The sequence below is a fragment of the Monodelphis domestica genome, chromosome 2 (genome assembly GCF_027887165.1).
Source record: "Monodelphis domestica isolate mMonDom1 chromosome 2, mMonDom1.pri, whole genome shotgun sequence".
NCBI lineage: Eukaryota > Metazoa > Chordata > Mammalia > Didelphimorphia > Didelphidae > Monodelphis > Monodelphis domestica.
In genome coordinates, this window is record NC_077228.1 from 1,704,361 (window position 1) to 1,731,854 (window position 27,494).

Consider the following 27,494-nt stretch of genomic DNA (forward strand, 5'->3'; position numbering starts at 1 on the left):
TAAATGCTTACTCAGTTTACTCAATTGGAATGTAGTTCTTCTTGACTTCCAGACCACTGTTCCAGCCACGGGCCACTCAGCTTCCTCTAACACGTTAGTAAAATCTGAGCTGCTCAGTCCACTTACCTCCCCATTAAGGGCCTTCCTCTCCATCTCCGGGAGCCTGGCACAAGGTCTGTCCCACACTGGAAGCCCCTCCCCATGGAGGCGTCCATTGAACAGACTGCTTCCTGCCAAGGATGAGCCTCCAGCTGGGACAGCCCACCATTCCGCTCGCATTATGATGTAGGACAGCTTCCTTCCTGGCCTTCTGCTGGGAGCTGGAGAACGCCAAAGCAGAGCTGATGGCAATCCATTGATTGTGCCTCGTCTTCCATCCCAGAGTCTGGTCTGTCTCCAGCCAACTTTTACTTCCAGGTATGCAGTACTGCTGATACTGAAGCCCTCCAGGCATGTCTGAGAATGTTCCATGTTCAGAGAGGCCACCGTTGTGTCCTCTTTCCCTCTTCGGTTGGTTCCCCAAATGGCTCAATGGATTGCCTTCCTTCCGTCAGCTTGAGGCATCATGTTGTTTCTACTTCCCCAGAGGGATGAGTCCCTGACCCAGTGCAAAAGCCTTCATCACCTCCCTACTGCCCTGAGGATGATATACACCCCTAGCCTGGCCCTTCAGAGCCTGGTTTTACTCTACCTTTGATGCCTTTTTTAAGACTATGACACTACCTCAAAGCCAAACTGGATTACTGCTATGATGTTTCTTGGCTTTGCCATTTCTTACCTCCATGTTTTCATGGCATCATGGTGGCATCATGGTGAAGCTTTGCTGGAACTGCATTCATTGTGTGACCTTGGATAAGTCACTTAATTGAGGCATTGAGACTTAGTTTCCTTATCTATAAAATGAGGGGGTTGGATAAGATAATATCTAAGGGATTTTTCCAGGTCTAAATCTAGAATCAATGACTTTTGTCGTGGGAGTGAAGGGGGTTTGATTATCTGGAAGGGTCATCCCAGGCCATTATGCTGGGCCTATGAACCCACCTTTTCTCCCTAAGGGGCCCCTTTGCTTTGTGCTCCTGCATGTGTCTTAGACCGTGTTCAGTCCCAAGGAATCCTGGCACTCATGGGAGGTGGGTCAGGTTCTAATTCTCCCCCTAATTGGCCTGTTAAGTTCTTCCTCTGGTGCCCTGGGGAAAACCACACAAAGCTTCTGTTGTGGTTCATGCCTAGGTTTCCCCAGAGAGGGAGATGAAAAAAGGTCCTCAACGCACAGGGTAAATCACACATTTCTTTCCTATATGCAAAAGAAAAGACTGCAGACCCCAAAGATCCCCAGAGCTTGGAGGGAAGGACTCCAAAGAGGATTCGGGGCCTTCACGTCTAAGGGCTGTTATCTTCTCTTGGGGGGCTCTTCAGAACAAGAGTAGCCTGTGGGGCCCATGAAGAGGCATTTCCAATTTCCACTGGGCCCCACCCTGTAAAGATACCATCCGGTTCTTGTATTGTAAAACAGGCCGGGCTTGGACTGCTCTTGTTGGTGGCTCTCTTCTTCTAGAACCCCGGAGTCGTTAGCAGGGAGCCCATCAGCTGCACTCCAGGAGTTCCTGACCTCCAAAGGCCCAAGGTTGCCTCCAAGGCTGGATATATCCATTTTGGCAGGCAGTCATTGACTTAAGGTCCAAAACGAATAGCTCTAACTACAAGAAGCTGCCAAAGTCAAGGAACTTCAAGAATCTAGGTACGCTAAGCTCTTTTTGTCGCGGGGACACAATGACTGAGGAGGGTGGGGGGAGCAAACTGGCTCTTCCCAACAACTCAGGGGAAGTGACTCCAGAGAGCTGGAAGGGCAGGTAGTCCTGAGGGTGGGACTCCCCCCTTTCAACCCTCCCCCAAGTCTTTGCTCAGCAACCACCATGAAGGCTGGCCGACCATCTGGAGGCCCTTTTATCACTGCTGTGCCTAGGAATGGTCTGAAGCATCCTGGAACGGCTGCTTCCTTCCAAAGGACTAAGTGCCAAGTGCCACAATCCCGGGGCCCTGGATGTTTCCAGGGCAACATTGATCACCGCGTGCTTCAGCCCCCCAGATGTATGTCTGGGATCCCTGATCCACATTCTTGCTTTGTTTTCATGAAACTAGAAGCATGCTCTTACTTCAACAAGCGAGAGAAAAGAAAGCTAGACCAAGAGGCCCGCAGCTCAGAGTTAAGCAGAGAGAACTTGCTTTCTGGGCTCTGAGTCATGCGCTGGCCACAGAAAAGCATGCCTGCAATACGCACGTGTTTGCACAGTCAAAGTGAATTGCTGGAAGTTGCTGCTGAAATCCAATTTTAACCACAACTGGGACTTGAGACAGGGTAGGGCAGGAAGAATGAGGGGAGAGAACTGTATGTAGCAAAAAGAATATTGGATTAGGGCTATCGCAAAAGCCTCTCCATCTGTCAGGGATGAGCCCCAGCTAGAGCCCTTCCTAGCACGGTGGCACCATACTGTCATCATGCCCTCATGGGAGGGATGTGGTAGGGCCCAATGGAGAGGGCTGCCATTGTAACATGGAATCGGAATGACTATTTGGGAGGCTGACTCTCAGTTCTCCTTTTCCTGTTTGGTGGAACAGGATGGTTCTCCTCAACTTCCCTTCTCCTCCCCTTGAGATCTTGTTAAACATGTTGAAAATGAGTTAATCAGTGTTTGGTGCCTTTGGTAAGAGCGGTGCTGCCCTGCCCCTCCCAGGCCCTGGCAGAATTTGGTGCCAGCAGAGAGAAGAGATGGGGTGATGGTTAGAGGGGCAGGGCTTCATGGGCTTTGGAGCTGGAAGGGGGCTTCTAGATGACCCCCACCCCCACTTTATAGCTGAGAAAATGGAGGCTCAGAGGAGCTCAGTGGTTTGCCTAGGGGCAAATGGGGTTAATGGTGGAACTGGGATTGGAACTGAGGCCTCTCTTCACGACTGAGCTCCAGCACCCCCCCCCCCCCGACTCCCCGGGTCTTTCCCTAAAGTTGGCGATCGCCCCCTCCACTCCGAAACCACTTGTATTTATCTGGACGTATTTTATCTCTACCAATCTGGGGACATGTTCTCTGTTAGTTAAGATGACAGTAATTATCAGCAGTACTAGATCTCAGGAATACTCAGTCAATGACTGTCAACATTTGCGGAGCTATTTAAGATTGGGTAAATGCTTTAACAAAATTATCTCATCCGATCCCTGGATCCACCCCGAGAGGTAGGCGCCATCATGAACCTATTCGACGATGAGGAAACTGAGGCAGACTGCAGGAAATAGAAAGTCTTTCCATGTGCCCAGGCAACCGCCATCTTGAGAGCTGTCCTTGGGCGGGGGGGTAGAAGGACTGATGATGGCCTTTGGACTCTCTGGGGATCCAATGAGCTGTTACCCCAGGGAAAGTGCCTCGCACCCCTCAAAACCCCAATTGCACTCTCCTTCGTATTATAGCAGAAGCTTGTTATCTGTGCTATTCTCTTTATCTGCTGTGTTGCTTTCTGAGCCTCGACGCCCTCCCCTGTAAAATTCCCACTCTGGAAAGGACAACAACAGCCCTGGAAGCAGGTGGCACAAGACAGGGAGTCAGAGAGACCTGGGTTCAGATCCCACCTTTGCAGGACCCTGGGCAGAAAGGAGACTCTCCCGGTTTCCCACAATTCCCTAGAACTGGTGAGTGACTCCATTTTATTCGTCTGTAAAATGGAGGCAACAGTAGCAACAATCTCTCGGAGTGTTGTCCAAGTCAGCATCATAGAGATACAGAATCCTGAAGTTGTTTAATCCGAGTCCTCCTGGCCATGAGTCTCTTCTACAATAAGGCTGACATGTCACTCCATGACATGTCTACACAGAACTCTTCAAAGTCTGATCTCCACAAAGCTAGTGGGAAGGTCAGACTATGGCTGGCACATCTCCATCAGGAAGCCTAGGTGTTCTAGGTAGTTCTGCACCAGCAACCCATTATTCCTTGTTCGTCAAAATCTGGCCCAGTCGCAAAGAAATCCTCCTTGGGGCTGCCTCTACCCTTTATAAGATGAAAGAGTAAATTAAGGCAAGTCTTGAATTGCCTTCTCTGCTTCTGGCAGATGGAGAAGGGGGAGAGGAGGAGAGAGATGGCCCCAGGGGAAGAGGGAGAGAGGAGAGGAGACTCAGAAAGACAGAGACAGACAGAGATAAGAGGAAGAGGAAGGTGTAGGATGTGTCTAGATAATTGGATTCCCCCTTCACTGACCCTCTCTCATTTAGGTTTGTGATCTGCTTCCCCAGCCCTCTTTGCCATATCTCCTTCTGTTCTACAGTATTACATACCCACAATGATATTTCTTCTATTTCTCCCCCTCGGCCATTGTCTTGCAAAAGCTGTTCACCATGGTTCTATCTTGGATTCTTCCCAGAATCTTCCTAATGTGCATTGCTAATCTCCTGCCATTCTTATACATTGGAGCAATCAGATTTTTATTAGAGATGTTTGTTAGAAACCCCCCCCCCAATTTGTTGTTTCCTTTTTAATCTTGATTGGATGTATTTTGTTTGTAGAAAACCTTTTAAATTTAATATAATCAAATTATTCATTTGACGTCTTATCTATCTCTTAGTCGATCACACATTTTTGTCTTCTCCAAAGATCTGCCAGGTAAACCGTTCTATGTTGCCCTCATGTAGTTTTGGTGTCACTCTTTAATCTAACTCATACCCATTTTGATCTTATCTTGGCCGAGGGTGTGACAGCTTGGTCTAGACCTCGTTGCTGCCATACTGTTTTCTAGTTTTCCCAGCAGGTGTTGTTAGAGCGAGTTCTGATTCTGAAAGCTGGGCTCTTTAGGGGAAGCAGACACTATGTTGCTTAGGTCATTTACCCCTCACACAATCTTTCAGTATTTGAAGCTGTATTTTAGCCACGGTGCCTCCTGACTCCGAGTTCAACGCTTCTTTCAGTGTTCTGTGGGAAGTCTTGTATTCTGCTTATCATCATTAGGATTATGATCAGGGCTAGAAGGATCTCTGATGAGGAAAGGAAGACCAAATGGGGTGTATGACATAATTGCTCATAGGCAGCCAATGGTTAAATGTTAGAGCTGGGATTTCGATCTGGGTCCAAACCCAGCCCTCATGAGACTTCATTGTAGTCTCATGTTTGTAAAAGACTCACAACATTTCTAAGCTATTATCTGATTAATCCACATACATTTTTCTATAAGGTTGGGAGTAGGCAGGAATGCTGGGGCCTGATGATCAGACAAGGCACCTTGATGGTCCAAGAGATAGAGCACTTGGTCAGGAAGATCTAAATCCAAATCCAGTCTCAAATACTTATTAGCTATATGACCTTGAGCAAGTCATTTAACCTTAGTTTGACTCAATTTGCCCAACTGCAAAATGGGGATAATAACAGCACCTACTTGGAAGGATTGTTGTGAGGATCAGATAAGGTAATAGTAATGAAACTCTTAGCCCTTGATGTCTGGCACGTACTTGGTTTCAGCATTATTGTCATTATTGTTGTCACTCTTATATACTGTATCCCTGAGGTCTTAGTCATTGTAGCACATCGATGGACAGATTCAGGGCAAGACGAGATATAGAATAAAAAAATCTCTTTGCTGATTCTCAGTCCAGTGGTGTTATCACTTTACCTCGGATTCCTTTCAGGTGAAATGTGGCAGCTTTTCTGGGCGAGCCGTGTGGGCTGTGCTGGGGGACAAAGAAACTTTGGGCTTCTCTGATGCTGTTCTCAGGATGTGCATTTCCCACCCAGCATTCCAGTTCTTGCTGTCCTCTGAAGATGATGGATGGCAAATAAGCCTGAGAAAACAACCCAATAACAAAAGCAGCCGCCCTCTCCATCTCCCCCCTGTTTCTTTAATCGAGTCACTGATGAAAATGAAAAGAAGGACATAAATGACCATTTAGAAAGCTTTTAAGAGGATGCAGCAGGAGAGAGAGAGGTTCTGGCGCCTCATCTGAGGACTGCGTGATGGAAGTTTTTCATCCTGCTCAGTGATGAGCATCAGCACCAGAGGAGAGCATTGTGGTTTTTTCCAAAGTGAAAAGGAGCTCTGGTGGGGGACTGGACTGGCTGGGCTGACTCACCAAAAGTCCCCTGGTTTTTTATTATAGACCCAGAGGGAAAACCCCATGGTATTTCACAGAGGAAACATCCTCAGCCAGGAAATCGGGAGCTTTCACGTATCGATTTTCCATGAATGAAGCCTCTGTGGGGTTGCCTTTTCTTCTTAGTCCATATATATTGGAAGAGGAAGAAAAGGCTGATAGAATTTGGTTGGGGAAGACCTGCTTCTCTGTGTGGAGAGAAATCTGTTCAAAGGGTTGCTTACACAAGACAAAAGTCAATGGTATTCAAGAAAATAGGGAAATGCTTTATTCCCATTTTAGAGATGGGGAAACCTGGGCTCAGGAAGTCAGCAACCTGGCTGCTGCTGAGCTGGAATCCATCATTCTCATTCCAACACTTGGCCTTCCAAGCCCTCCCCTCCAATATAGGGCAGTGGCCATTGGGATGGTGGTAATTTGGATGTCTCCCCTCAGTTCTACCCTCTCCAGCAAAGATAGTGGCCCTGGATTGGGCTGACCCCAGGGCCTTTGGTGCTCCCTCCGAACCAAGGGCACACCTAGGCACTGTCCTTGGCAGCGACCTGTAAGAGTCAAAATTGGTTTTGGTCAAATTGAGTTATAAAACGAGTTGTGGTCACCATTGATAAAAATTAACTCAAGTCATGAGGCTGTTAGTAACTTTAGCAGCTTTATTACAGCAAGGTAGAGAAGGGGGAAATGTAGGAAGGAGGGAGAAAATATCACCTAGCTAAATTCCCTAAGTCGGGATCCAAGTGCCTCGCTGAAGAGAGCATCCCACCAAAGACGGGAGAAGAGCCAGCGTCTTGGGCAGGGGCTCCCCAACCCAAGCGAGTCACTGAAGCTGAAGTTCTTGAGCTACCAATATGGAATCTCCAAAGCAGAAGCCTTGTTCCAAAATCCCCAATGCAGAAGTAGTGCCATGCAGAGACACCCACACAGCAGAATCCCTCTTTCAGTAGGGCCACCAATGCAGCAGAATTCCTACTACAAAGACGTCCGCAACCCAGAATGAATCCAACCCTGAATGGATGCTCAGTTCTCTGGTCTCACCTTTTATATAATCCTTTCCCAGGCCACTTACGGTCTCTCTGGTTTCTACTTCCTTTCACTGTGGGCTGGTCTCACATCTCAGGAACCAATCATAGTGTCTTAATTTGCCTGGCACTGGGGGGAGGGGCAGTGTTTGTGAGATACACTTCCGTTCTTTGAGGGTGTGAACTTCCTTTTCTAGTAAAATGTTAACTCACTAAGTGTGAAAAGAGGGGCACTCTGTTATGGGGAGGGCTAAAGGAAGGGTTCAAACTATATATAAATTAACAGTTTATTTATCTAAAGGGAGAAACGGAAAAGGGATCAGGGAATAGCTAACTTATAACCCACTTAGAGATGAAACCCCTTATACTTATATCACTATTCTAAACTAAATCTCTAAAGTAATATACTTAAGATTAAGGGGGTTTTGTTAGGAACAGGGCCAGGGACAAATGGGCCAAAGATTCTCACAACACCAGAGTCCTCCTTTGGATCAAGCAGTGATCCCAGTAACAGCTCAGATGAATTATTCTCCACGTTAGTAGCACCAGTGCTAGTAGCAAGAACAGGCAGGAAACAGGGCAGCCCAAAAGAAAAGGGACCACTGGTTCTCTGGGTCCACCCCAGACATAACCAGATAGCACCCCTGGGCTCTCTTGACTGCTAGAGGAAAGCAGCCTCACTCTTCCAGAGTTCACCAACCGCTTTCTGCAACTACTCTGTCTCCAGTCCCAGTTTCTGGGAGTTCTGAGTGGTATGTTAGTCTGCAGGGTCTCATGCTGTCAGCTTGCCCTGTTACGCCCTGCTAGAAATCCCTTACTGCAGTCCCCACTTTGCACAGAGCTGAAATTGTGTTGAAAACACTATTTTGACATTTGTGCACTAACATACTTACATTTTCTATGAGCTAAAAATTTTACCCCAAATAATAGCCTACATTCAACTATCTTATCCTATCTAATACTATCCTATTCTAGGGATTTTATCAAGGAAAGGAAAAAGGGGAAAGTATGCAATGAACAATTACAAAGTTCAAAATACAGATCAAACATATGCAAAAGCAAAACAAGCAAATAATATTAAAATCCAAATACAAACACAAATTCATGCAAAACATTAAAATCATAAAACACTACTCTTATTAACTAATACTGTTCTACTACTATTGCAATGCACAAATAGTAAACTTAGACACATTTTTTTGAAAAATTATAATAAATACAACATTGCATAAGTTGTACAAAAAATTAAACTAAACCATCAAACTTACTTGTGCAAAATACATTTAATAATAGATGAAAATTAAACATAAAGGATCTATTTATATAAGTTTTACACACACACATATATATAGTACACACATACAAAAATACAATATGCTACACATACACATATACTTCATATTTACATGTATGTTATATATATACACACACACACTGTGATGCAATTAATTTTACAATCCTAACTATAATACACACTATTTACATATACTTACATATGCATTTATATTTTTGTGTGATATATGATGTGTGATGTTATATGTGCTATGTAATGTATGTTGCTATGTATGTTGCAATGTATTTTGTAGTGTAGTTCAGTATCTTACCTTATCTTATCAACCTTCAACTCTAATCTACCTGTAGCTCTTTTTTAATAAAATTTCCTAAAACTTAGCTCACCTATCTATACTATTACTATACTAAGTAACTAACTAGTCTCTTGTTAGTAACTACTTTATAGCTAATTATAACATTGTTAGTATCTAGCTATACATTGTTTCCCTCATTCAACTAGTGATTCAATGTATCCTAGTCATGTTTATGTTTTTGTGTATATGTGTTTATGTTGTTATTCATGCTGTTATGTTGTTTTGTTAATGTTATGCCAGTGTTACTGTTGTGTTAGTGTTGTGTTACTGTTGCATGCAACATACTTCCCCAAACTGCAGATTATTCCTTCTCTTCTCAATTTGTTTGAAGAATTCTTCCTCTCCAAAATCCATGATAGTAAAATGTATTTCTGAATGCTTGTGAATATATGTTATGTTATGTTGTATTACATTACCTAAATTCCTTAGAATCATTAATCCATTAATCACTTAATCTTCTTCATTGAAAATTCCCTTCAATGTCTTTATCTGCTTAATATTTATGTCTTTCAGTTTTTTTACAATGTCCACCAATTTTCTGAATCCTCTTCATCTGCAATGTCCTCTTCCACTGGAATGGTCCACTCCTTACTGATCTTTTTGACTTCAGACTCTATTTGACTGATGAATCTCAACTTTCCACAAACTCTTCTTCATTTTCTTTTTTAACATTTTGTACATTTTCATTATCAATTCCATGAGCTAATTTAATATGTGAGCAATAATACCACGAATATCTTCCTAATACTTTCACTGAAGAAGGTGAAACTAACACAATTGTATACCCAACTACCTACCCAACTCTCTTGAGTTGCTGATGTTTTTCTTTAACTTTAACTGATGATCCTCTGGAGGCAGGGTGGCTCACCTACTATGTCCATAGTAGGTGGACATGGACATAGAGCTATGTCCATAGCTCAGTGTTCTGCAGGCTCGCCAAACTTCTTTACACAGCTGCTGCCCTTGGGTATGGAAATTGTGTTCCAGGTTCTGCTCACCTCTTTCTGCCTCAGTTCCCACCTCCCAGGATGCTCTGACATCACGATGTCTTTTATTGGTACAGCCCAGCAGTCCTCCAGTACACTCAATTGTCTTTCCCCATTTGGGCGGCCATTCTGCAGTTGTCTAAGGACCACTTAAAGCATCTCCTTGGACTCAAATTCTCTGCTTTTCCCTCTTTGGATGTCCAGATCAGGAGTTGTGGCTCTCCCTCACTCTCTCTCAAACTCCATCCCCTCAATCCCTGTTCGTTTCCTTGTGGAGTTTGATGCATTTATTTCTCTGCCCAATCATTGGTGTCTCCAAGCCCCCTCTGTCCATGGAAGATAAGAGTGGGACCCGAGTGCCCTCCCTCTCATCCTTGCCCTTCCTTCATGTTTGCATTCTCTTTATGTGAGCCTCCTTTAGGGGGAATGTCAAGGTGTACCCTCTTCTCCTCTTTCCTGCCTTAAAACCTTCTGAACAGAACCAGTTCACTCCCCTCCTCCAGGGCCTCTTTCTGGTTTTATTATTTAATTCCCTTCGAAAAATCAGTCCGTGAGCAAACATTCATGAAATGCGTAAACACTCCATGCCAGGAGCTTGCTAAGCACTGGGAATGGCAAAGCAGAAATAGTCCTGGATCTCAAGGAGCCCCAGACTACGTGCCCATAACTAAGTGGGAACAATTCTATGGAAGAAACTTGGCATGTAATTCTCAACTTAGAGGTGGAATGTGGACTTTAATGTGGCTCGTGGTTGTATGGGTTGAGATGAAATAAGTAAACCCTTCCCTTCCATCTTAGAATCAATACTGAACATTGGTTACAAGGCAGAAGAACAGTAAAGACTAGGCAATGGGGGTTAAGTGACTTGCCCAGGGTCACTCAGCTGGGAAGTGTCTGAGGCCAGACTTGAACCTAGGACCTTCCATCTCCGGGCCTGGCTTTCCATCCTCTGAGCTACCCAGCTGCCCCCACAGTATTTTCCTCCTAAAAAAAAGAAAAGACAGGAATTCAGCAGAGTGTTAGATGGAAAGTGCTAGTAGTTGGGACTTGCAAAACTCCCAAGAATGACCTGAACCCAATTCAAATATAACTGGGGAATGTTTAACAAAGCAAATAAAAATAGAATGAAACGTGCATAATGGATTCATTTGTTCTTTAATAATATGTGGCCAGATCTGTTTCTGGATGAGTTCCACACCACTGGTCTAGAGGGAGAAGAGAACAGGGTCCAGCACAGAGCCTAGGGAAGAGCCCTAGCTAGTGGTCTCAGTGGAGAGGAAGGTCCAGCAAAGAGAACTGAGAAGGAGTTGGATAGGAGCGGAGAACTGAAAAAGAGCGATCTGGTCAAAACCTAGAGAGAAGAAAGTACTGAGGAGAAGAGGGGGAAGACTGTCAAGAGGTGCCAAGAGGGCAAGAAGGCTGGAGATAAGGACTGGCCACGTGACCAGGAAAGAGCAGTTTCAGTCGATTGGGTAGATGCTTTTCTCTTACCGTTCTGCCATGAAAGGGAGGAGAGAGATGATAGCTAGTGGAGATGGATCCATCAAGTGAGATTATTTTGGGAGGGTAGAAGAGACAGACCCAGGTTTCTAGGCAGCAGGCAAGCAGCCAGTAGCCAGAGAGGAAGATGAAAGATTATTGAGACATGGGGATATCAAGGAGGCACTTGACAGAAATCGATGGAATGGGGTCATTAGCATGCAGTACTAGGAGTGCTTGCCTTGCCTAGAAGAAAGGGGATTTCCCCACCATTCTTTACCAAAGAGTGGATTCTTATTCCAAAAACTTGGATCTTGTCCTTTGCCAAAGCCACGGTTACGCTGATCTTTTAGAACACTTTGTTGCCTGTCCCTTCTGTCCCCCTGACCTACTTTTCTATTTCTTAGCCAGCATACGTGATTTGAATAATTACTGTCTTATAATGTAGTTCACTGAACTCATTGAAGAAAGGAGGGTGTGGAGGCTGGTAGATAGTACTTACAAGAGTCTTGATTATATAATGAATATAGATGGAACGAACTTCAAAGGAAGAGAAGTAACTAAGTGATGGTGGTTTCAGCAGAGCTTCAGAGGAGCATGGGAGAGGAATTTGTATTTTCCTCCCTGTCATGATCACTGAGCTGTGAGTCTGAGTGAAAGGGAAGATAGTGAAGGGATGCTTGCTCTTTCTCCTCTTCTTTGAATCTTGGGACCACACCATTGCAAAACTCCTACCAACTGCTCAAATCATTTTTAACTTCCTAAGTTTCCACAGACTCTAGACTCTTGGGTATTTTAAAATTCCTTCTTGGCCCAGCTCTTTTAATTAGAAATGCTTGAAAATTCTTCATCCCCCCACCCCACCCCACCCCCACTTGTAAGATTATACTTAGCTTTTAAAGGTAAATTATTTTGGGTTCTAAGCTATCTAGTTCAGTTTTGGAATATTGTATCCCAGAATTTTGTCTCCTTCCTTGTAGAAGCTACCAAGTTGTGTATGCCAAGTTAGGGTAGACAGGTTTTATCTGTTACTGGTGCTTTGGATGTTGGTGATGCCTATTCTAGGGGATTTTTTAGGAGATAAACTATGGGTTCTTTCTGGTTTGGGTTTTGCTCCTTGATTCTAATAGATCTGGGTTATTTCAGTTTGTAATTTCTTGAAATATTGTGTCTAGGCCTTTAAAAATTATGATTTTTAGGAAGTCCAATAATTTTTAAATTGTTTTTTCTTGACCTGTTTTTCAGGTCAGCTGTTTTTGATATCACACAAGTTATCATACTTTGTTCTGTTTGTTTCAGTCTTTTGGCTTTGCTCAAATATTTCTTGCTGTGACATGTTGAGCCTCTGATTAGCCTATTCCTACCTTTCCAGTTTCTTATATCTTCTTGCTGACCTGTATACTTTGATCTGGTAACATTGGCTTCCTGGCTGCTCCATGAACAAGAACCTCCATCTCTTGGTTGTGGGCATTTTGTCTGGTTGCCTGTCATGTCTAGAACGCTCTCCCTCTTCCACTCTGGTTACGGATCTTCCTGATTTGCTCTAAATCCCAACTCAAATCCTCATGTTCCACAGGAAGTTTGCTCCAACCCCTCTTAACTTGGTGCCTTCTCTCTGTTCATTATTTCCCATTAATCCTGCATTTAGCTTGCTTTGTGTAGATTTATTTGCATGTTGTCATGAGCTGCTTGATGGCAAAGACTCTTTGTAAGACTGGTTGAGAGAGTCTGGGGTTCGTCCAGATGCTTTGATCCTTCCAGCTCTCATCCTTGGCTTCTGTATCCAGAGAAGGTTTGTGGCTCCCTGGGAAAGTCAGGCATAAAACTAAGTGGTTCCTGGAAATCCTTGGAAAATTATTTCAAGACAAATTCTCCAAGGAGAGGTGGCCTCACATTTATCAATATGCTGGGATCACTCAAGGCCAGCATAGAAGAACTCCAAAGTACGAAAAGTAATTAAGGGCACAAAAGGCACACAATCTGTGTCAATGTGTCAAACATCTGAGAAATTACAAGGTCAAGTTCAGGGTGTAAAAATGTCAAGAATAGAAAAGGAAAAAGAGAGGAGAAAATCCCATTAAGTAAACATGCTGTGATTTTACAAGTACACGAGTCATCCGAGGTCAAAGCATGCATGAGGAAGGGTTCTAATGGAAAGCAAGGGTAATCCACTGACCAAAGGCGTCTCTTGGATGTGGGAAACAAAAGAGAACAATATAACAGACAAGGAGGCAGCCCTCTAGAAGGAAAAATCCATTTCTCAACAAAAGAAGAAAACTGGGTGACTGGGAAGACCAAGAGACAACCAAGTGATAAGGACGGTAGAGACTGACCTAAGAGAGAGGGAGAGTTAACTGCCTTATCCAGCTATCACCACTTGGTGGGAGAGGAAGTCATTAGGCTCTTTGGGACCCAACTCTTGTGAGAAATTGTTACTTTTAACAAACTGATCCTCTTTGGGAAATCCCTTAGTGCCTTCTAGCTCCTCACAGACAGACAGTGCCTTCCCCCAAGGATTCCTACACTGCTGGAACACAAAGTTGGGACAGCCGTCTCATTCAGCTGACCCAGGAGAAGAAGGGATCCCACAATTCCATTCTAGAGGAATGACATTCTTGAGCATAGGACATCAATGACTTTGGGGCTCCAATGTGAGCATCTTAACCAAAGGGTTAGACATCCAAGGAAGGAGACTGGTCAGATCACCAGTGTCACATGTCCCTCCCATAGTGCATGATGAGGAAATGAGACCGGTTCCAAGTTGGGAGAAATGGCCTCATTGTCTAAGGCTGTCATCGGCTTGTGGGATGCTGGTGACAACATACTTCCTGTGGGGTTGGTCTTACCCATCACATGAGTGTCCCTTGATTTGGTTGGCCACTCTGCCATGAAACAGTCGCCTTAATGGGTTGTGGGAGTGACTGCAGTCCAGCCCAGGAGAGTGTGTTACTTCCTATACATGGGGCTAAATAGGGTAATTCTGGGAATGGGGCTAGTCTAGGTCATTGACTTGATTGTCAGGTTCAGAAAGCCTCTTTGGCTCAATCAGCTCTCAGCACACTTGTGGTTTCTAAGCTGTAGAACTGTAAAATACCCTGTTGGGCTCTTAGATGCCACCACGGCAGTCCTTATCTTTCTGTAAGCATCTACTGTGTGCCAGGCACTATGCTAAGCTTTGGGGATAGAAGAAAGGCGTCAGACAGTCCCTCACAGTCTAATGGGGCAGACCATACATCAAAAGCCGAAAGGTATCCGGAGGGGCCTTGCCCAGGGGAATGGGGAGGTCTGTTAGTCCAGTAGGAAGTGATCTGAGAAAGGCTGAGTTGAGTTGATTTTATCTTACAGAATAGTGAGTTTCTGGGAATCTCCCAAATCCAGGAGAACAGCCATGTGGGAAATAATGAGGAAAATTCCTCCCAGGTGCCCTCCTTGGAGGGTAGAGTGTCAGGGAGGGGCTTTCCATTGACCACTCTCCAAGCCAAGGGCTGCTGCTGAGTTTCTTGTGCCCCAGAAACCCTGGAGAACTGTTGGGTGGGAGATGAAGCTTGAAAACAGGAAGCTTTAGACTAGTAGCCCCATTTAGGAGCAGTGCCAGTGAGCAAGAAAAGCTTCCCATGACCCTCTGGACCTTCTGGCCCCTTCTCCTGGCTCTGAAGGACTTTTCCTGCTCCTTTCCTTAAGCCCCAGGCAAAACAGTCATCCTAGGAAGAAAAGTCCTCTTTCGACTTAAAAATCATGATGATAGCAGTCAACTCAAGTTTCTTTGAAGTTTCATCGTATCCTTGATGTCCAACCCCTTTATTTTTCAAATGAGGAAATAGGTAAAGTGACTCAGTCAGGGTAACAAAGTAATGGGCAGAGCTGGAAATCAAGCTCAGGTACCATGATTTAGTGGGAAATATCAAGTGAGATAATAAGCAGATCATAAATTTAGTGCAAGGAGGTACCTTAAAGGTCATCCAGGCCAGCTTTTCTTTTTTACTACTGAGGAAACTGAGCCACATAGAGTTTAAGTCACTTGCCTAGGGCAGTAAGTGGCAGCACTAGGATTTGCACCCCAAGTCAAGGGACCAAATTCCATCACCTTTGCCATTCTATGCTCGTATCCAAAAGGATTTATTATTGTTTATTCACAGGATCAATTATTTGTCCTTGTAATGGTTCTTGGAGTGTCCCAACCAGTGTCCTCAGGATCTATGGGTATTCCTTAAGTGCTGCAAATCAAAGGAGAGGGGGTGGTCTCTGGATGGAAACCATGTGCCTGTAGACAGTTCTGGGTAGGTAGGAAGTTGGGCTGGAGTTTAGACAGCTTATTTGAGAACTCTGGGTATAGTCAGTAATTATGGTGGTTGGACCCTAAAGCATGCTGGGATTGCAGAGCATTTTATGTAGATCTCACTCATTCTAGGGGTTTTCTGCAGAGTCAGAATGAGTAGTTTTGGCATTGGGGGAAAATGGCACTAATGAACTCGCAAATTAACTTTGAAATTCATGCTGGAAAAATATGCAGATTCAGCAAAGGATTGCTCCTGGTGGTGGCTGGGGTGGCTGGGGGTGGAGAGTTACAGGAGAGCTTTTGGAGCTGCTAGAGTGCCTGTTTTAATTTCTTTGTTCCCTTTCCTAACTGTTGGGGTCCTGGGAAAAGCCCTGATTGCACCAACCTCGGGCTGATGGGTGATTGCCCTTGTGGAATACTAGTAGAGAGAATCTCCCGTAGTCCTGGGTGTTTAGTCATTGAAAGAGACACCGGATAGCTTTGCCTCCTCTGCTGACATGGGTGCCAGCTCTTTCCAGTAAAGACGATCTCGACTGACTGGGACTCTAGAAGAAAAGCTCTGAAATTTTTTTCCAATTACATATAAGTTTAAATTCTAAAACTCATTAAAAAATGTCAAGTTCTAGATTCTTTCCTTTCTTACTCCTCTTGTCCCCACATTGAGAAGGCAAGCAATATTATATAATTTCTACACTGCAGGCGTGTATGACATTTTCATATTAGTTATGTTGGGAAAGAAAACACAGGCAATAGAAACAATGAATGAAAAATAACCTGCCTCCATGTGTGTTCAGAGGCCATCAGTGCCTTCTCTGAGGTGGGGAGCATTTTTCATCATTAGTCCTTCGCCATTTCCTGGGATCTTTGTATTGCTGAGAAGAGCTGAGTCATTTGATCATGCGTACAATATTCTCCTGGTTCTGCTCACCTCGCTTGCATCAGTTCACCGAAGTCTTCCCAGGTTTTCTGGAATCCTCCTGCTTGTCATTGATATCTTCCATTACAATCATACAGCACAGTTTCTTTAGGCACCCCCCAATTCTAAAGGACAGCCCCTTCACTTCCCCTTCTTTGCCCCCACAGAAAGCTTTTTGTTCAAACAGGTCCTTTTACTATTTCTTTGACCTCTTTGGGACAGTAGTGGTACTCAAGAGGGGCTAGAAACAGATTTGTGGCTCTTTCTTTCTTTGGGCAGTTCCAGATTGTTCTCCAGCATGCATAAACCAGTTCACAACTCCATCAACAGTGCATCAGGGTCTCAATTTCCCCCCATTTCTTCCAACATGGATCACTTTCCTTTACTATCGTATTGGCCAGTCTGATGATGGGTGTGAGGTGGTATCTCAGAGTGGTTCTAATTTGCCTTCCTCTAATGGAGAGGGATTTAGAGACTTTTTTCATATGACCACAGAAAGCTTTGATTTCCTTTGAAATGTTCTATTCAGGTCCACTGACCATTTATCTACTGGGGAAGAGGAAACCTTGTGAAAGAAGTCTCTCCTATCTGTGGACTTTCAAAACAAGCAGAGACCTGTTGACTTTTTATGGTTGAGCACAGTGAGCTGAGTAGCCTCTGTTTTGAAAGGGGATGGGGAGAAGCTGTGTTCCTCATCTGCCTTAGGGCAGTGGGCCCATGGGAGTTGCATGTGCTTGTGACTTGATCTGATGGGAGCCATCCAAAGAGTGGATTTCACTAGCTTCAAAGATGGCGGGAGCCAGACAGTGGAGAGATTGCCTGCAGAATGCATGATGAAAGAGTGATGCATGAAGGTCACCTCCTGGATAACTCCCAGTTCAAGGGTCCCCACGTTTAAGAGTTTGTGGATTTGGGAGCCTGAGAATGAGAAGGGGGGGGCAGCTGGGTGGCTCAGTGGATTGAGAACCAGACCTAGAGATGGGAGGTCTTGGGTTAAAATCTGGCCTCAGATACTTCCCAACTGTGTGACCCTAGGCAAGTCATTTAACCCCCATTGCCTAGCCCTTACCACTCTTCTGCCTTGGAACCAATCCACAGTATTGCTTCCAAGACATAAGGTTAGGGTTAAAAAAAAAAAAAGAACAAGAAGAGTATTTCTTGATGAAGCATCTTCCTTGGACAATGGAAAGAGGTCTTCCTGAATAATTTTGTCTTTAGAGACTGCTCAGGCAGTGCTGGGAGATTCTTTGCTCTGTAACTCCTAAAGAAGGGTTGCTTTCTGGAGGGAGCCTAACTAGGGGGTGATACCCATGAGCCTCTCCTGGGGAAGTGGTGGTGGGCCAGAGGACTTTCCCCATGGTGTGAGTCACCTCCAGAGCAGCTCCAAGTTCTGCCCCTGGCAGTGAGCCCCGAGAAGCTGCATCTCGGTGGTTTTCTGGGTTTCCTATGTCTTTTTGTGGGCTCCTGAGCTTCTTTCATGTCTTCTGCACTTCCTGGGGGTGAAGTAGAGGCCGTCTGATTTCCAAAGCCCAAGCTGTCACTTGGAACGTGTTCCCTACTTTTGGGTAGACTCAGATAAAAGCTATGCCTTCGATGGAGGAGAACGGGACTGGAATCACCAGCTAGAGGAAATGAGCCTCCACGGGAAGGAATGGTCCCTCCTTAGATGTGCTGGGCCTTCCTGTGGGTCATAGTTTACAGCATTAACGTCTGGCATTGTATATCCTTGTCTTGCCCTCCACTTGGGTGGGACAGTTGTCTTGGGCCCCTCCCCCCTTGAAGCTTGACATTGAGGGTACAGTTGAGTGGCCCTTGGGCCTGCCTTAGAAGGAAGCCAGTGCTGGGAGCCTCTGCTGGCTCGCCATTATCAGAAGCTCTTGGCAATGTTTCAGGCACAGCAATGTTGGCCATAATAGCAGCAGGGTCTCACCGAGGCTCGGCATTTCCTTCTAGTATGTTGGGGGTGTTTGAAAAAGAGTGACAATGCCAAGGAGCTGCCACGTCCCCGCTCCTTCCTTCTCTTCCAGGGTCTCCCCGCCTTGCCTGGAGCTCTTGGGGGATGGGGAAGGGCAGCCGGTGGATCCCTGCTCTGCTAGACGGGCATCACGCATTTTCAGTCCCCATCACTTTCCTCTCAAATTCATCCCCTTGAGCTTAGCACGGTCAGCCCACGGCGCCAGAACCGAAGCTGGAAGATGGAATGAGCTTTGGGCCTGCTCTGTTTGCCCCGGTTTTGTAGGTCTTCCCCCATCCTCCTAAATATCCCAGCACTGCCACTGAGCCGCTGGCTCTTGCTAGGACTCACCGTGTGCCAAGGAGACTTGGCTGGAGCCCTTTTCCACAAATGGAATGGATGGCCTGAAAGCTTGTGTGCTGAAGTGTAGAGCCAGCCAGACCCAGCTGTCTTCCAGCCTTTACCCTCCTGTTTGAGGAAGTGGCCTTCGAGGCCACTAGCCCCCTGCGCCCATTGGGTCTAGCTTCCTCCTTCGGGTGGGGCTTGTCTCCATGATGTCCTAATCCCCAGGCCTGCCATTTGAGTACATTAGTGACAACAACTGGCCCAGAATGTGCCCGGGCAGGACTCTTTCCCTGGCGGTCCGGAAATCTGGATTCAAAGAGATTTGTGTGGGGTTTTCCTTAATGGACTTCCCTGACCAGCAGGGTCCCACAAGGGAAGGGGCTCACCTTTGTGATGGGACCCGAGAAGAGGTAGGAACCGAGAACCAGGGTGGAAATGAAAGACACCGACAAATCAGTGATTGGATAGGGCAGGCAACCCCTATGATTTTCCTTAAGGCGGAAAATGAGGATAATGGAATACAAGGTGGTTGAGGAGATTAAGATAGAGAATGAAGGCCGAGATGGTTACAGCCTCGGGGAAGGAGAAGGTCAAGAAGAGAGAGACATAGTCATTGAGGAGTCCAGTGGAGCTCCATGGAAGGGAGAAAGGCCAAGAGGAAGTTCATGGGATTGCCTCTGAATTTATTCATGTCCTGCTTGGGCGGTACTCCCAAGGAGGTAGTAACCACATCACAAAGTATAGACAATTAAGATTGGGTGGTACAATGGAGGGAACACCTTTTGGGCGTGTAGGACATAACCGCGCTTTCCCGGGCAAGTCTCCGAACATGTTAATGGACTTGTGTTGGGCAATAGGTCTCGTGATCAGGTCAAGGTTACCTTCACAAAGCTTATCGGTAAAGCCTCATGCTTGGAGACACAGTAGTAATACAGTCATCTATATTTCATAGATGTGAATATGCTTGGGATGCTACATATCCCCCCCCCCTTTTTTTTTTTAAATGAAAGGTGGTTGATATAGAAATGTGACCAAAATTAAAAATATAAAAATCATGTAGCATCACCAATTGATGCTTCAAGTGATTAAAAATAGATATTCAAAATATATTGCCAAAGCCTTGGCTGAAAAAAGTAATTGTGATTATCAACAATAATAAAATCTTCCTCTTTGCTCATAAAGATTATTGCAAAGATAAAATGTGTTCTTAATACTAAACAATCAAAATCAAAGATAAAAATTTTCATAAACGATTAAAAATAATGACAAAAGTAATGAGAAAATAGATTTCACTCTGATTATCCTGAATTATTGAGGTAGTAGTCCCATAGAACATAGGATAGGTGCATTAGATTATCACCCACATACAGTTAGGATTACAAGAAGTTGCCAGTGCTTTTGTAGCAAGATAAAAGATGACTGCATCTGGATATGAAGGGGAATTTCCTTTTTCTCCCTTGTACTGATTATGCATTTTAGGGATACACCCGCCTAGATGCCTGCCACATGGCAATATGGTTGGACTTTGATACCCGAGCCACCTGTGAATGAGGGTGTCAAGCACCGTGTCCCAGGACCTCCAATCTCAGCAGTCCACATATATCCATCTCTTATGGAATATATGTCTGGGTGTGTGGCTTTGGCTGTCTGGACCATTGAGGTGTCCTCTGCATTCTCTTTTTATGCAATCAGTGATGGTTTCCCAGGATAGTCACCTGTAACTTTAACAATTGCTGTCACGTTCTTGTAATCTGATTCTGTTGGGTACATATTAAGAGAAACATTTGCACCTTCATAGCTCAGGATTAGAGTGTTAAAAGTACTTGAAATATACTTCAAAATATAAGAGAAAAATGAAAACAACATAGTATAATCAAAATATTCAGAGAAAATAGAGTGAGAGCATCAAATCAAAATTGCTCAAAAGGATTAAAATGATATAAAAATGTTCTTAAAAATACTTTCTGTCTTATCCCCCTTTTTTTTTTTAAAAATAGCATACCAAAGATATTGGCATCTTTTACATTTTTCAAACAGTAGTGCAAACATTAATACAAATATCAATTTTGCCATAAATATAACATTTTGATTTGTTGAAGACGTAACAAAAATGAAGCTAATGAAATGACTTTGTACATTCTGGCTGCATATTTCTTATATGAGCCTTATTTAAATCTGCTATAAATGAGTTAATCAATATAATAACCTAGAATAACATAACCGATGTTTGCAAAATTCATTCCACCAAACCAATGTTTGGAGTGATAGAAGCTTGAGTTGCTTTCTATGTAGAAGCAATTTCTACAGTTACTTGATCATACAGAGTTTGATGTAACTTACTTTTCCTAGTTGTAAATGAATAATATTCAATGTGCTTTTTCTACAATCTTATTAGTGCCAAAATTTTTCCTATTTTCAATACATACTCCAAAAAAGAGAAACTTAGTGTATACTTTGCCTTTGCTCTATGTATGTGAGTAATAACCTATTCCATCTAGGAGGTTCAACAACTGCGCGTCCACAGAGATTGTCCAACCTAGGCTTTACTTTCATGTATCAGAACGTCTTCCAGTACCTGAAGTGGAAGTTAATATACCCCGAATCCAGCGGCCGTCTGAATTCTGGGACTGGTGTTAGAGAGCAAGAAAGAGTTTCCATTAAGATGGGGTTTCAGGAGTAGTGATCAACAATGATGTTATCATTTAACTACAGCAATGGCAGTTGGCACATAATGTCTACATAGATTTTGTCAGGAATATAACCTACACATGGATGTAGATGATCAATTTTCAATAACCTTGGTTCCTAATTAAAAATTTCTAAAGTGCATTTTGCCTGATATCTCATCCCTTTTTTTTGAGTGTGACATCAGGACCATCTGTGCATAGAACATTCCTATTCTGCATCTCTTGCATTGAACATAATTCTTGTATTCATGAATGAAAAATTTCTATCTCCTGTCCTTTGGAGAGGCATACCAATGTCTATACCCTTGTTGATAGACCAATTTTTTACAATACAAGGAGTTTTACAATGCGTACAAAATAGATTTCCTTTTGACATATATAACGGATATCCAAAATGAAAGATATACATTAGTGTTTGAACAATTATAGCTGTTTCGATTTTGATCCCATGATAAAGTCTTTGGAGTGTGGGATCCATCTGGCGTCATAAATATATGAGTGGGGTTTAGTCCATACAAGTTGACATGCTTGATATTGGTTTAGTTACGAAAGACCAATGGATGTCAGCATGATAATTGTCCTTCAGTAGAATAGTAAATGTCATTAAAAGTAGTATAATGTCAGTGTTTGGTTTTTATAGTCACCAATAATGGTTTCTTGCCGCTTGCTTGGTATGCAATCAGCTGGCATCATAGATGGTACTCGTCTGCTTCTCTTCCTGGTCCTGTGCCTCATGGCATGACGTGCTTGGTGGGTGACCAGGTGTTTTCATTCTCTGTAAACATACAAACAAAACCTCGACCCAAAATTATCATCCTGTTGGGTCCCTGACAGTCTTAATCTCCTGGCAATATTCAGCCCAATCCATGTACAACATACAATGTAACATTTATCATTACATGAGAATTGTGATTTAATAATATTAGCTTATATTCCTTCTGGGGTGTAGGAGAGATAGATGGTTAGTAATACCATTTCCACCCCGTTTTTCTTTTTAAAAAGCTTCAATGCTTTTCCAAAAACTTATTGAATAAGATTGATTCTAATGAAGACCTAATTCGTTCTTACAAATTTAAAATGAACCCTATAAGATAAATATTATACATACATTTTGGATGATAGCAACAATTTGTGTTACAATTGGACAGTATTCACTGTATTGTTATAACATTTCAATAGTATGATATTCATTTGATCAAATTTGGGTAACATGGAACAATTCCACTAAAATAATTGCAGGTTACATATTGTACAAATACTTCAAAGGGTAAGTTTTCAGGTACGTGATGAACTTAGATCTTACAACAAATACCCATATACTGGCATAATAGAATGCTAGTGAATAACAATGTTATTTTTCTCTAGGTATTGTCTTTCATACAAGTACATTTGTGTGGATATTGCATTAGACCTGCCTATAGAGCAGTGATAGTTTTTCCCGCTCATTGGCTGCTTTTCCTGTTGTCTGGCATTGGTGCCATGTTGTGGATGGTGCCAGGCACATCTGCATTGACTTTCTGGGCAGGCTGTCTTTCAGCTGGATCATTTCCGTTTTCTTCCATGGACTTCTGGTATCTGAGAAAATAAACAGAAATCTCGACCCCAAAAGAAAGCCTTATTGGGTCTTGTTAAATTAGAAAGTGGCTGAAAATATCTCCTTCTTGTGTTTGGAGTTTGGGGCTTATCAATTCTTTTGAGCCCTTTTGAAATTGCTTGCATTTAGGCCATGGATTATCCCATTCAGCCCATGTTTTGCTGTTGCAAGCACTGTTACTCCACAATTGTTTTGGAATAGTTAGATATGCCCAATTATTTAAAAGATCTGTAAAAACTTTGCATACTTTATCATTTTGAGATTAATCCTATACATCAGGAGAGTGATTATCTCCCATCACGTTAGCTTTTAGATTTTTATACCACAGGGGCATGTTGTAATGCCTCCCTTAGTCCACAATGTTTAGTTCGGACACATGTTTTAAGTGCATGAGTGACATGATAACATTCACAAGATTTTGCACTGGTAGCTAATTTCACTTGTGTGCATAAAATATTGAGGAATAATGGACTTGGCACTCTGATGTGTCAGAGAGTGCAAGTGATCTGTGTCTGCTCAAAACAGTGTCCTCAAGGCCATTTGCCTTTGATAATGATTTCACCTTGGCTTTGCAATAAGATGTTTAATATCCACGTTTTGAACCAATACTCATAAAAGCATTATACCATAAATCACATTTGATTTTACCAGCTTGTGCTGTGATCTTAAGCAGTAGCCTGTCTGCATGTAGCTTTTGCTTTTGTATAAACTTATACTGTGCATTTAACAATCTGCTGTACCCTAAATAGATGCAGTAAGTGTAAGCATAGCAATTGCCATGATGTTATTATTTTTAAACTGTCAAATTTAAATTTATGACTGAAAGGATTTTGATAATATGAATGGAATTATCAATTTTACCTAAGAGTTTTACAAGATTCTGTTGCCAAAATGGACCACATTGTGCAAGTAACATTTGAGCTTGTACACTAGTAATTGGTTTTATACTGCAATAATGATCAGGATTGATATATGCAATTTCAATAAGTGGTAGTGTTGCCCATTCTAAACCACACATAAGTCACTGTTACTGGTTAATCAAATTAATTAATAACCTTAATAATTTATTACTGATTAACAATTTGAATCCTATCAGCACTGTTTTTACTTTGATGCCTTGCAATGCTGAGAATGTGTCTCATATTTAGAATTGATGCTATATTATTTTGATATTGAGTAATTTTTATTAATTTGCTTTTTGGATAAAGTGGCAGTAATGTGCTTTACATACAATTTTTTAACTTTATACAGGTTTTTAAATAATGGTTGCTAATTTTTATCCTTGTTGACCTTATGTCTTGTTTAAAATTTTAATGATTCCTACATCTTTAAAATTTGAATATATATGAAAGTTTTCTAAAGCATATGCCAATTGATGTTGGTCAATTAAAAATTTGCACTGATTTTTAATTTTGCTTTTGATAATATTCAATATTTGCCATAAAAACTTGTAACCTGAGGTGTAGGCGTATGGATCAATTTATGAAACTGCTGAATTAAGTTTTCTTTCCAGATCCAAATAATTTTGGTAGTGAGTCACATGGTTGCAAGAGTCCATGAGGATTTTACCTCTGAAAACCTTGATAAATTTGTGTTTATACCTTGGTTTTTGGCCTACAGTTATACAATAATTCTTTTTTAAAATATTATTACAGATAAAATATCTCCTGAAGCATATGACAAAAGTCTTTCTCTGACTTTTTAACTTTAAAACTTTGCCTTATAAGAAATACAATTGGACCTTCTTATGTAATTTTGCCATGTCCAATCCAAATTAAGACAATTTAATTTTTTAAATTTTGCTTCATAATAATACCATCTTTTAGCAAAGATCTGTTTGAAAGACATAACAGGTTTATACCTTTACATTTAAATAATATTCCTCCTGTATTCTCTGGTGCGGCTTCAAAAGGCCTGTTCCTTTTAGAAATGCTAAACTGGTGGAGAGGTTTGCTGATAAGAAAGTCTTTTTGCTCGTTTGTCCTCTTGAGAGCAAAATGTCTGTTTGCTTCCTAGTTAGGGCAAACATGTGCTCTGCTTTTTTTAAACTGGCCTTCCTTTAGGTGCTTAAGGAATAGTTTTCATGCTTTGATATGATCTTATGGTCCTTATGTGAGAGATTGTCTCATCACAGCACTTTAACCTTACGCTAGTAGCCCAAAGTGATGAAAGGTTTGCTCTAAGTTTAAGCGTTGCTCATTAAACTTTCACCATTCACCTGTGCCAGGTAACTTCTGGTAGATGAGTGTTATGGCACAGAGTTACGATTTTTGGCTTTTTTCTTGCCTCACTTTTGCAATAAGCAATGTTTAAGTCAAGAAATGTCTTGCCATGAACTTATATTTAATTGATAAGAATGGTTTGGTTCTAGGACTTGTCTGTTTTGGTCTTATCTAGCCCCGTATGCTTTAGCCAGAAGCTTAATACTCTGCTTTGAATTTCTAGAGGAGTCAGGATTTCAATGGCCACAGGCTGAATTAAACTTCCTTCTGTACTACTGGAATCATTTCTAAGTTTTGTAGGAGAAACATTTCTACCTGCTTATTTCTATACATTTTAAATGGTCCTAATACTACATTAAGCATGGGTGGAGGTAGAGGTTGACATAGAATATTTCTGTCTGTTTCTGCAGCAACAGACAGGGGAGAGATAGCAAGGATAGATAAGTTAAAGGAAGTGATTTAAGTATATTGTTAGTATCTTTAGTGAAAGGAAGAGCAAAAGACTGAAAGATAAGTCAATCCTCCTTGTTTAATGTAGCATTGTAATTAGAATCCATGTGCTCTTAGCAGCAGGTAATATTTTCCTTAATTTCCAATCATATGGTGTAAAATTTGTTGCTAAAGAGTTTTGATCAGCTCTGTGATGCTGCGAGCTTCCCATATTTTTGTATGTTTCAGCACAATCTAGAAATCCTGCTTCTCCTTTGCAGGGGGCTCTCTGTAGCCTCCTTATTGCCCTTTTGGCTTGCAGAGTTCTGCGGGGGAGGGGCGGGCTGCACAAGACAAGAAGCCCTAAAGGATGAAGGTGGCTGGAGAAGGCTGAAAGCTTCCGAGGAAGAGACTTCCTCTTGCATTTGGAAAGATCCTTCTACCTTATGATTGGGATGCTGAAATGGCTTTGCGTTTAACGCCCTTTGCCTCATTTCCCACGTTTTAAAAGGTAGAGGAGGGAGCCGTGAGCCAAACACACTGAACGTTATGGCTTCTGCGCTTTTTAGAATGGAATCCTCCATAGTGAAAAGATTAGGAGAAAGTGTTAGACTTGCCCATGGCGCTCTCTCGGCCATCTGCCCTAAGAGACAGGTTTGAGCAGAGGCTTTTTCCTCCACAGGTGGAGGGACCTTCGGCATTCTGAGAATTAGGGTTAGACTGAGGCTTGGCTTTCCAGCACCTGTGATGCCTAAAGTCTGCACAGGTTGTGCCATCAAGGCCATCCTTGTAGTTTCCCAAGTATTCCAACTGACTTGTGATATTTTGTCTTTCTTTCTGATACTGCCTCGTTTTTTCTTTTACCAATCAGATCTCATAGCTGCACTTTGGGAACTCCCCTTGCTGGGAATTCAGGCTTTGCTTCAGTGCCTATTTAAGCAATGCTTCAGAGATCTCAATACCTTTCTGTTCAATTAGAGACATTAACTGTCTAAGGTGACGAGTATATGATGAGGCTTATGGACCCGGTTCTGAATAATTTCTAAAATAAGAAATAGAAATAAAAGACGTTTCTTACCGTCAGAGGCCACCTGCAAGGTCACGCCTTTGTGATTCCGTACCTCAGTGATCGCTCCTCAAGTTGCACGTGCTTGAATGCCTGGGACAAAGGAATTTCGCTCCCAAATCCGGGGTGCCACGTGTGGGGTGTCACTTAATGGACTTCCCTGACCAGCAGGGTCCCACAAGGGAAGGGGCTCACCTTTGTGATGGGACCCGAGGAGAGGTAGGAACCGAGAACCAGGGTGGAGAATGAAAGACAGGGACAAGTCAGTGATTGGATAGGGCAGGCGACCCCTATGATACTCCCTTTGGTAGGAAAGTATGAGTACAAAGGAACACGAGGTGGAGGAGGAGATTAAGGTAGGGAATGCAGGCCGAGATGGTTCCAGCCTCGGGGAAGGAGAAGGTCAAGAAGAGAGAGACAGAGTCATTGAGGAGCCCAGTGGAGCTCCATGGAAGGGAGAAAGGCCAAGAGGAAGTTCATGGGATTGCCTCTGAATTTATTCATGTCCTGCTTGGGCGGTACTCCCAAGGACGTAGTAACCACATCACAAAGTATAGACAATTAAGATTGGGTGGCAAGGTAGAGGGAACACCTTTTGGGCGTGTAGGACATAACCACGCTTTCCCGGGCAAGTCTCCGAACATGTTAATGGACTTGTGTTGGGCAATAGGTCTCGTGATCAGGTCAAGGTTACCTTCACAAACCTTATCGGTAAAGCCTCATGCTTGGAGACACAGTAGTAATACAGTCATCTATATTT

The 27,494-nt window shown here is 43.0% G+C and overlaps 1 protein-coding gene across 4 annotated transcripts in view; it reads left to right on the forward strand.

Moving 5' to 3' along the window:
* Nucleotides 1-290: 290 nt before the first annotated feature.
* SLC44A5 (solute carrier family 44 member 5) overlaps nucleotides 291-27,494 on the forward strand; it is a 201,976-nt gene continuing 174,772 nt past the window's right edge. For 3 of the 4 annotated variants that reach the window (XM_056814907.1, XM_016429760.2, XM_056814909.1), the window contains exons 1-2: nucleotides 292-417; nucleotides 1,514-1,738. The gene's annotated coding sequence lies outside the window, so the exon portion shown is untranslated. Of the gene's footprint in view, nucleotides 418-1,513; nucleotides 1,739-27,494 lie in introns of all 4 variants that reach the window. The other variant, XM_056814906.1, reaches the window with a different exon arrangement.